At 42.0% G+C, this 10,721-nt stretch overlaps 1 pseudogene; it reads right to left on the bottom strand.

The window, feature by feature from the left end:
* Positions 1–260: 260 nt before the first annotated feature.
* Positions 261–1,674, bottom strand: LOC117084921 (annotated as a pseudogene).
* Between the last annotated feature and the right edge of the window lie 9,047 nt (positions 1,675–10,721).

Below are 10,721 nucleotides of genomic sequence, written 5' to 3'. Positions count from 1 at the left end.
CTATCACCACTGTCTCCCCTCCCTGCCAGTGGTTACGTAGAGGTAGAGAAGAAGGGTCATTTTGGACATGCTGCAAATACAGCATTAGCTGGTGTTGACACCCTCCTGGGGCTGTGGTGGCAAACTGCTGTGTCAGGAGCCCATTTCCTGGAAGTAGCAGAGGGAGCCCAGGTCCTCAAGACAGCCTGAGATGGCAGCCCATGCACCTCAGCAGGGGTACCTTGCCCCTTTTCTCCAGTGCGGTTCAGCATTGAGGTTGTCTATTGCCAGTTGGTGATAAAATCTGAGCTGTTTTTCTGGTAGGTTCCCCCCTCCTTTCCCCAGTTTGGGGGAGTAGTGGGAGGGAACAGGGAAGGATCACTGAGGGGCAGGAGGATACCCCTGGGATCGGTGACCTGGCCCTCTTGCAGGTTCCTCACCAGTTGTGCAAGCCAGCGTTTTGTGGTGGTGTCATCTTTTAGCACCTGGGCGAAGGTTGTGTCTTTCAGCTGGTCAGGGAGGCACTGCCTGAGTGCTTCACGTGCCCTGGGGTTATCTGAAAGTCGAAGGTAACATCTCACTACATGCTTCAGCAGACGGGCAGAAGGCTCTTTGGATAGCTGCAGGACCATCTTACCCAAGATCATGGCAACATGGGAGAAACGCTCATACGTCTGACATATATAAGCCAAACAGTATCATCTAACAAGATCTTCTGGAGGATGAATGTGGCAACTGTTTTAGAAAGTTCACTTCCAGGATGGGCGCGGTGGCTCAAGCCTGTAATCCCAGCACTTTGGGAGGCCGAGACGGGCGGATCACGAGGTCAGGAGATCAAGACCATCCTGGCTAACACGGTGAAACCCCGTCTCTACTAAAAAAAAAATACCAAAAATTAGCCGGGCGAGGTGGCAGGCGCCTGTAGTCCCAGCTACTCGGGGAGGCTGAGGCGAGAGAATGGCGTAAACCCGGGAGGCGGAGCTTGCAGTGAGCTGAGATCCGGCCACTGCACTCCAGCCTGGGCGACAGAGCGAGACTCCGTCTCAAAAAAAAAAAAAAAGAAAGAAAGAAAGTTCACTTCCAGATTCCATAATTCGCAAACATAAAGGGATAATTTCTGTTGTCAATAAAAAGTTGATTACTTCTTGTTCATCTGTTTTCACCAGGGCCCCAATAACTCCAAGGCTGGTGAGCCGAAGATACTAAAAGGGACAAGTTTTGCTGACAGTTTGCAAAAAGGGGTACAAAAAAAGTGGGATGTGTGCTGCAAGAAATGCTGACCTGGTTTCTGGATGTGATGCTACACATTGCAGTAATGCCAGAGCATTGCTAACTCTGTTAGACTGGTGTGCTGTCAAGGTTGGTGGGTTGAGAGATGGATATTTACAATTTCCTGTAAAAGTGCTGCAATAGTACCAAATGAATGCCACTGCATGGGTGCAAGGTCAAGAACAGATTCTAGCTTCTTAGCTCCAGCAAAGCATTTTCCCTTGTCTCAGGACTGGACAGCTCATTGATCCACTGATAGATCTTTTCTCTGTCCACTTGTGCCAGTGCAGTAGGCACAGACGCAGCCGTCGCCAGGCTGTGCATGTTGTGAGCGGCTGCCGCTCTCCTTCCACAGCAGGACGCGTTCCACCCGCGTCCCCGCTTCAGCACCTCTGCCGCAGAAAATAATGAGCCGCCCTAGCCGCCATCCGCCTCCGGTTCGCTCTGCCCCTTCGCGGCCCTCTGACCTCTCACCCCTGACCCCACCCACACATCCTCTTCCCACCTCCAGGCCCTCAGCCTAGTTAACAGTCCCAGAGTATGTCCTTTGCCCCTTAAGATTTAGGACCGGAAGGACGTCCGCGACCACTAGTCCTCACTAGTCTCTGAGCAGGTATTTCCAGAGAGCGGCATGAACTCCATCCGACCCTCCTCCTAAGGCCAGTGAACGGCAGGAAAAGATGGACAGTCCTGGGAAGACAACTATTCTCTTCATTTCTAATGTTCCAAGATTTCTTTTTTCAGAATTTACTTTCTGTTTAGACAACTTCCTTTAGCCATTTTTTAGGGTGGGTAGCTGTTGACAAATTCTCTTAGTTTTCATTCATCTCAGAATATTTTAATTTTTTCTTCATTCATGAATAATATTTTCACCCAATAGGAAACTTTGGGTTAATTCTTTTCTTTAAACACTTTAAAATGTTGTAATGCCTAAACTTTCTTCTAGCATCTATGGTTTCTGATGAGAAATCTGCTGTCATTTGAATGGTTTTTTTCCCCTTTAGGGAATGTGTTTTTTCTCATTGGCCGTTATCACCACTGTGTTCCAGATTCCCTGGCCAGTTCGTCGTCTTCAATCTTCCTTTCACACCTTTCAGAGTCTTCTTATTTGTTTTTTGTTGTTGCTTTTGTTTGTTTGGTTTTTGGTTTTGGGTTTTTTGTTGTTGTTGTTAAACAGGATCTGACTGTGATGGCTGGCTGGAGTGCAGTGGTGCATTCTCGGCTCACGGCAACCTCTGTCCCCCAGGCTCAAGTGATCTTCCCACCTCATCCTTATTTGGTCTTTATTTAATGTCCAGAGTTTTTAGTTGCACTGAGAGGGTGAAATAAGTAAAATCAAATCTACACTATTCTCCCCTAAGTGGGACCTCCTTAAAATTTTTATTTAAAAAGTGAAAAAATAGTCCTCTACAGCCAAAATCAAATTCCCATCATATACTTATTACTTTTACTTATTAAATTTTACTTTTACTGAATATTGTGTAATTAGAGTTTGCCTACTGCTGAATATCTCTTAATTACAAATATAATACCTAGGAAAAATAGCCTCTGTAAGGCCAGCATTGAAAATTATTCAGTGGTAATAAATATTACAATACATGCAGTGCAAAATACCTGGTTTTAAAAGAAGTTGTGAGCACAACCAGCCTTTTAAGTCTATTGAGTTATCAGGCCAAATTATATTTAGCTATTTCTACTCTAACTAGACTATAGACTATAGATATTCTATTCCTTGTATTTCTGTATAAAACCCTGACTAATAAAGGTTTTGGTGCCAGCAGTGGTTCTAGAGGGGAACCAAATTTTAAGCATGAATATTATGAATTGGTTTTCTAGAATTTCTGGAATTGGCTTTCTAATCTAATTAAAGTCCAGTAATAAAGAGAGCAATGATCAATCATGGCATAACATGGCAATAGAGATACATAAAATATCTGAATTTGGTACTACCACTTATAAGAAGCAAAGAGCTGGCCAGGTGTGGTGGCTCATATCTATAATCGCAGTACTTGGAAGGCTGACGCAGGAGAATTGCTTGAGCCCAGGAGTTCAGGATCAGCCTGAGCAACACAGGAAGACCTTGTATCTATAAAAAATTAAAATTAGCCAGGAGGTGAGCATGGCACTGCACTCCAGCCCATGCAACAAAGCAAGATCCTATCGAAAAAAAGAAAGAAAGAAAAAGAAAGAAAGAAGCTGGCTGTCTACTTTAGAACATTTTTTAAAACTAACTAATAGAATAAGACTAGCTGGTTGCTCCTAATGTTGCTGGACCAAAAAAACAAAAAGGAAAAAAAGAGGATGCGCTCAGGGATTCAAATTCCTCAGTGAAGAGCTTTTAAAATGACCAGAAATCTCCTATGTTTGCTCGAACAAAACCCTTATCTCCTTCAGCTACAGGGCTGAGCTTGCTGAAAATCAAACATGGGTCCTCTCCTATGACTGGCTAAATTACCATTCAAGATGAACTATCAGCCTCGCAGAGTGTCTACTGTTAAAATGAAGGTTGAATGGAAAGAATGAGATATTGTAAGTTGGGATGGGGACATGTGGGAAGACCCTAATGATGCTGGAGACAATAAGCTTCTAAATTCTGATGAGTCTTCTTTGACAGTGAAAGAGATCTCCTCACTCCCAGCAGTAGCAACCTTCCCACACCTTTTATTATCAGCCTTTCTATGCCTAGCTGAGTATTAACCTTGCATTGACTGAGAAAACTGTAATGGCCTCCCCTGAAGCAGTTGCCCTACAAGACAATGCTGATTCTCCTAGGGATCCACCTCCACCAAAGACCCACCTATTTGTTTCTAGACCTATAAATAGACTTGAGTTCCAGCAGGTCCCTAATGAAAGGTACAAAATGTGACCCATTAGAAGGTATATTACACTCCAAAAGAACTACCTGAGTTTTCTAATTTATGCATATTACAATCTAGGAAACATGTGAGGGAATGGATTCTAAAGGTGTGGAATAACCACAGAAGGAACATAAATATGGATCAGGCTAAATATATTGATATCGGTTCACTAAGCAGAGATTTTGCATTTAAACTTGAGCTCAGGGAGCTAGAATGAACTCTAGCAGTACATTTGGTTGGTGGGCTGAAACGGACCAAAATGTGGCCCATAGTAAGGAAATTGGAAATGCCCAACCTACCTTTGTTGAATGTAGAGGAATAAATACAAACACTTAAGGAGATTAAGGAGATTAGAATGTTAGAGTGGATTTGTCATTGAAGATCTGCCCACCCATGCTGGGAGGACCCAGAAGACATATCTTACACCATTACTGTGAGAAATAAATCTGTGAGGAGAGCTTCAACATTGGGTTCAAGGGCTCAAGATTGCTCTTCTCAGTAAGCCAAAACTTACAGTGGAAACGGCATATGCGACACTGAGAAACATAAATACAATGAGACTAATTAGATGCTAGAGTGGCAGGAGCCAAGTGAAAGCACTCAGATATCAAAAGCATGGTGGGCATTATTACTATGGTGGATAACAAAACAAAAACAGCAAGCAGAATGGTATGATTTGTGCAGGCCTGTGTCATTAGCTAGTTGATCACGACGTTCCTAGAAGTGAAATGAATGAGAAACCATGAAATATACATTTGATCTGTATAAGCAGAAAAGTTCTAAGTCAAGTAAACAAAAGTCTAATCCGAATCAGAAAAACAGAGACATATGCCCCTTAATCTGTTTTTCTACTTTAGCCAGTTTACAGACTCAGAACACCTTGGGTGAAAGGGTAGCCAATTCCCCTTGAGGAAAAGCCGGGGTACATTGCCAAAAATTTGTACAGCTAATCTTTCTCCCACTCTTCCCCAAAGAGACATACAGTTATCAGGATTTCATTGAGGAAAAGGAAATAATCAGAGTTTTTAGGGGCTCCTGGGCACTGGCTCTAAACTGACATTAATTCCTGGAGACCCAAAACATCACTGTGGCCTACTAGTCACAGTAGGAATTTATTGAGTCAGATGATCAATGGAGTTTGAGCTCGGGTCCATCTCACAGAAGGTCTGCAAATCCATCCTGTGGTTATTTCTCTAGTTCTGAAAAAGCATAGTTAGAATCAGCCAAGCAAGGTGGCCTACGCCAGTAGTCCCAGTGCTTTGGGAGGTCAAAGCTAATGGATCACTTGAGTTTGAGACCAGCCTGACCAACATGGTGAAACCCTGTCTCTACTAAAAATGCCAAAAATTATTAGCCAAGCATGGTGGTGCTCGCCTGTAGTTCCCGCCTGTAGTGCCAGCTACTCAGGAGGCTGAGGCATGAGAATCGCTTGAACCCAGGAGGTGGAGGTTGCAGTGAGCTAAGATCGTGCTATTGCAATCCAGCCTGGGTAACAGAGTGAGGCTCTGTCTCAGAAAATAAATAAATAATAGAATAAATACACTCAGCAACTGACAGAATCCCCACATTGATTCCTAATCTATGGAATGAAGGCTACTATGGGGGAAAAAGTGAAAGCCACTAGAACTGCCTCTACCTAGGAAAACAGTGAGCCAAAAACAACACTGTATTCCTATAGAGACTGTAGAGATTAGTGTAGCCATAAAGGACTTGAAAGAGGCAGGGTAAAGAGGATGTGGAGAAATAGGAACACTTTTACACTGTTGGTGGGACTGTAAACTAGTTCAACCATTGCCGAAAACAGTGTGGTGATTCCACAAGGATCTAGAACTAGAAATACCATTTGACTCAGCCATTCCATTACTGGGTATACCCAAAGGATTATAAATCATGCTGCTATAAAGACACATGCACATGTATGTTTATTGCAGCACTATTCATAATAGCAAAGACTTGGAACCAACCCAAATGTCCATCAATGACAGACTGGATTAAGAAAATGTGGCACATATACACCATGGAATACTATGCAGGCATAAAAAAAGATGAGTTCATGTCCTTTGTAGGGACATGGATGCAGCTGGAAACCATCATTCTCAGCAAACTATCACAAGAACAGAAAACCAAACACCGCATGTTCTCACTCATAGGTGGGAATTGAACAATGAGAACACTTGGACACAGGAAGGGGAACGTCACACACCGGGGCCTGTTGTGGGGAGCGGGGAGGCATTAGGATAGCATTAGGAGATATACCTAATGTAAATGACGAGTTAATGGGTGCAGCACACCAACATGGCACATGTATACATATGTAACAAACCTGCATGTTGTGCACATGTACCCTAGAACTTAAAGTATAATTTCAGAAAAAAAGAAAAAGGTAGGGTAGGGGTTCCCAACACATCCCCATTCAACTCTTCCATTTGGGCTATTCAGAGGACAAATGAATCTTACAGAATGACTATAGATTACTGTAAGATCAACCAGATGGTAACTTGAATTGCAGCTCCTGTACCAAATGTGGTTTCATTACTTGCAAAAATTAACACATTCCTAGTACCTACCATGTAGCTATGGAGGAAGTATACTTTTTCTCCATATCTGTCCATAAGGCCCACCAGAAGCAGTTTGCTTTCAGTTGGCAAAGTCAGAAATACATCACAGTTGTATTTCACATACATATCAACTCTCCAGCCCTATGTCATAATTTAGTTCACAGGGACCTTGATCATTGTTCCCTTCCACAAGATTCCACACTGGTCCATTACATTGATGATATGTTGATTGGACACAATAATTAAGAAGTACCAACTACTCTAGACTTAAAGGTAATATATTTTCGTGTCAAAGGAAATAAAATAAATCTGACTAAAATTCATGGGCCTTCTACTCCAGTGAAATTTCTAGGGATCAGTGGTATGGGACATGTTGACATATTTCTTCTAATGTGAAGAACAAGTTGATGGATCTGGCCCCTCCTACAATAAGAAAAAGGCACAATGTCTAGTGGGCCCCTTACAATTTTGGAAGCAATGTATTCTTCATTTGGGTGTGTTACTCCAGCCCCCTTACCTAGTGACTTAAAAAGCTGGTAGTTTTGAGTGGGGTCAGAGCAAAAGAAAGCTCCCCAGTAAGTCCAGGCTGATGTGCAAGCTGCTCTGCTACTTGAGCCATATGATCGAGCAGATACAATAGTGGTCGAAAGGTAGAAATGGCAGATGGGATGCTATTTGGAGTCTTTGGCAGACCCTATTGGAAAATTGCAGGGTAGTCCTTTGGAAATTCAGTGCAAAGGTTTGCCATCTACCACAGATAATACTCTCCTTTTGAGAAACGGCTCTTGGCTTGCTACTGGGCATTAGTAGAGGCAGAATGTTTGACAATGGGCCACTGAGTAACCACGGAAACTGAGCCGCTCATCATTTACTGAATGTCATCTGACTTACCATGCCATAAAGTTGGGCATGTACAGCAGCTCTCTGTCATCAAGTGGAAGTGGTACATATGTGATCAGAGCTAAGGACATCCAGAAGGAACAAGTAACATGAAGAATTGGCCCAAATGCCTTTGGTCCCCACCATTGCTTCACTGCTGTCTCTTTCTGAGTCTGTATCTACGGTCTCATGAGTTGTTTTCTATAATCAGTTGGCAGAGGAAGAGGAGACTCAGACCTGGTTTACAGATGGTTTTGCGTGATATATAAGCATCACCAAAAAGACAGCAGCAGCACTACAACCACTTTCTGGAACATCGCTGAAGGACAATTTCCTGGTGAAGAAAATGTCTCTTGGTGAGCAGAACTTAGGGGAGTGCACCTGGTTATGCACTTTTCTTAAAAGAAGAAATGGCTTAATTTGTGATTGTATATCAATTCCTGAGCTGGGCAAAGGGTGGTCAGGAACTAGGAAGGAACATGATTGGAAAATTGGTGACAAGGAAATTTGGGGAAGAAGTATCTGGATAGATCTCAGAATGGGCAAAAAATATGAAGACACTTGTGTTTCATGTGAATGCTCACCAAAGGGTGACCTCAGCAGAGGAGTATTTTAATAATCAAGTGAATAGGATGATTGTTTTTGTGGCTAGCAATCTGTCTCTTTCCCCAGCCACATCCGTCATTGTCCAGTGGGCTCATGAACAAAGTGGTCATGGTGGCAGAAATGAAGGTTAGGTATGGGCTCAGCAACATGGACTTCCACTCACCAAGGTCAACCTGGCTACAGCCACCATTGAGTGATCAATCTGCCAGCAGTAAAAAAGACATATGAGTCCCTGATATGGTGTCACTCCCCAGGGTGATCAGCCAGCTACCTGGTGGCAGGTTCATAACATTGGACCACTTCCATCATGGAAGAGCAGTGTTTTGTTCTTACTCAAACCAACATTTACCCTAGATATGGATTTACCTTCACTGCATGCAATACTCTGCCAAAACTATCATTTGTGGACTTATAGAATGTCTTATCCAGCATTATGGTATTCCACACAGCATTGCTTCTGATCCAGGAGTTCCTTTCGCAACAAAAGAAGTGCAACAATAGGCCCATGCTTCTGGAATTTCACTGGTCTTTCTATGTTCACCACCATCCTAAAACAGCTGGTTTGATAGAATGGTGGGATGTTCTTCCAAAGACTCAGTTAAGTGCCAGCTGGGTGGCAAGAACTTGCAAGGTTGGGGCAAGATTCTGAGGATATGCTCTGAATCAACATCTGATAAATGATGCTGTTTCTACCATAGCCAGGATTTACAGGTTCAGAAATCAAGGAGTGAAAACAGGAGTGATGCTGCTATTACGTGTGACCCACTAACAAAATATTTGCTTCCTATTCATGCAACCTGATATTCTGCTGGCCTGAATGTCCTAGTCTCAAAGAGCAGATACTTCTACCAGGAGACACAGCAATGATTCCACTGAACTGGAAGTTAAGGCTGCCACCTGCCCACTTTGAAATCCTCATGCCTCTGAATCAATAAGAAAAGAACAAAGTTACTATGTTGGTGATTGATGCTAATGACCAGGGGGAAACTGAACTACTACTCTACAATAGAAGTAAGAAAAACAATGTCTTGAATGCAGTAGACCTTTTAGGATGCCTCTTAGTATTAGCATGCCCTGTGATTTTGATCAATCGAAAACTATCACAACTCAATTCAGATAAGACCACTAATGATTTAGACTTTTCAGAAAAAAACGTTTGGGTCAATCTACCAGATATAGAACCACCACCATACAAAATGGGTAATGGAAGAAGATAGTTACATGTACCAGTTATATCAACTACAATCGTACGACAAGTTATAAGAATCTTGTAACCAGTTATAAAAATGAAGACTGTAATTGTCATGAGTACTTTGTTATGAACATGTCTGTTTGTGTGTGTAATGAAAATATCTTTGTTTTCTTCTCTTATTCCCTTATCATATAACAAGATGTACTGATTTTATGTGAGTACAATATAAATTTTATTTTACAACAAAGTTATTAAATTACAGAATATTCATAAAAAGAGTAAACAACACTCAAAGATTTACCTCTTTTTTTAGGAAAGGTGCTATGATCAGAATGTTGGTGTTCCCCCAAAATTTGTGTGTTGGAACATAATGCTAAATGTGATAGTATTAAGAGGTGGGGCCTTTGGGAAGTGATTAAGTTATAGGGATCCATTTTCATGAAGGGGTTAGTGCCCTTATAAAAAAAAGCTCCAATGAATTCCCTGACCCTCTCCCACCATGTGAGGGCAAGTAGATGCTTTGAAGCAGAAAGCACACCCTCACCAGACATTGAATATGCTGGTGCCTTGATCTTGGACACCCCTTTTCCAGTACTATGAGCAATACATTTTTATTGCTTATAAATTACCCAGTCTATTATTTTGTTATAGCATTCTGAGCAGACTAAGACAGAAGAGGGAGTGTATTTTTGGTTGTATGCAGTGTAATTATATCACAGCAGAACTATGGCTTTGCTATTGTCTCTGTCTGGAGATTAAATATAATTTAAGGAGATGCATATAGGTGCCAAGTTGAAAAAGGATGAACTTGTGACAATTAGTTGTATTTGTCAACCTCTCTGGATCAGGGGATGCCTGGTCATCTGGTTAAATGTTACTTACGTTACTTCTAAGTGTCTATAGGGATGTATCAGAAGGAAATTAGCATTTGAATTAGGAGAATGAGCAAAGAAATTCATCTTCCCCAATGTGGGTGGGCATCACCCAATCCATTGAGGGTTTGAATAGAAGAAAAAGATGAAGTAATGGAATTTTTTATCTCTTTCTCTTTCTTTCCTTGACTGACTGCTGAGCTGGAATATCAGTCTTCTGCCTTCGATGCTTCTGGTTCTCAGGCTTTCAGACTGAGAAGGGAAATCTACACCATCAGCTCTCTAAGTCTCAAGCCTTCAAACTACACCATCAATCCTTCTGGGTTTCAGAGGAAAGATTGTGAGACTTCTTAGTCTTTATAATCACATGAGCCAATACTTTATAATAAAATCAATCTCTTTGTAGATATAGATGATAGATACAGGTATAGCCTGTTAAGGGTTTCTCTGGAGAACCATAACTAATATACCTCGCTTTCCCTCAGAGTCACAAGATGGCTACCAGAGT

Source organism: Trachypithecus francoisi, unplaced genomic scaffold (assembly GCF_009764315.1).
Source record: "Trachypithecus francoisi isolate TF-2019V2 unplaced genomic scaffold, Tfra_2.0 Lachesis_group1, whole genome shotgun sequence".
Classification (NCBI taxonomy): domain Eukaryota; kingdom Metazoa; phylum Chordata; class Mammalia; order Primates; family Cercopithecidae; genus Trachypithecus; species Trachypithecus francoisi.
The sequence above is the reverse complement of the archived record's forward strand: the minus strand, read 5'-3'. Positions and strand labels throughout refer to the sequence as shown.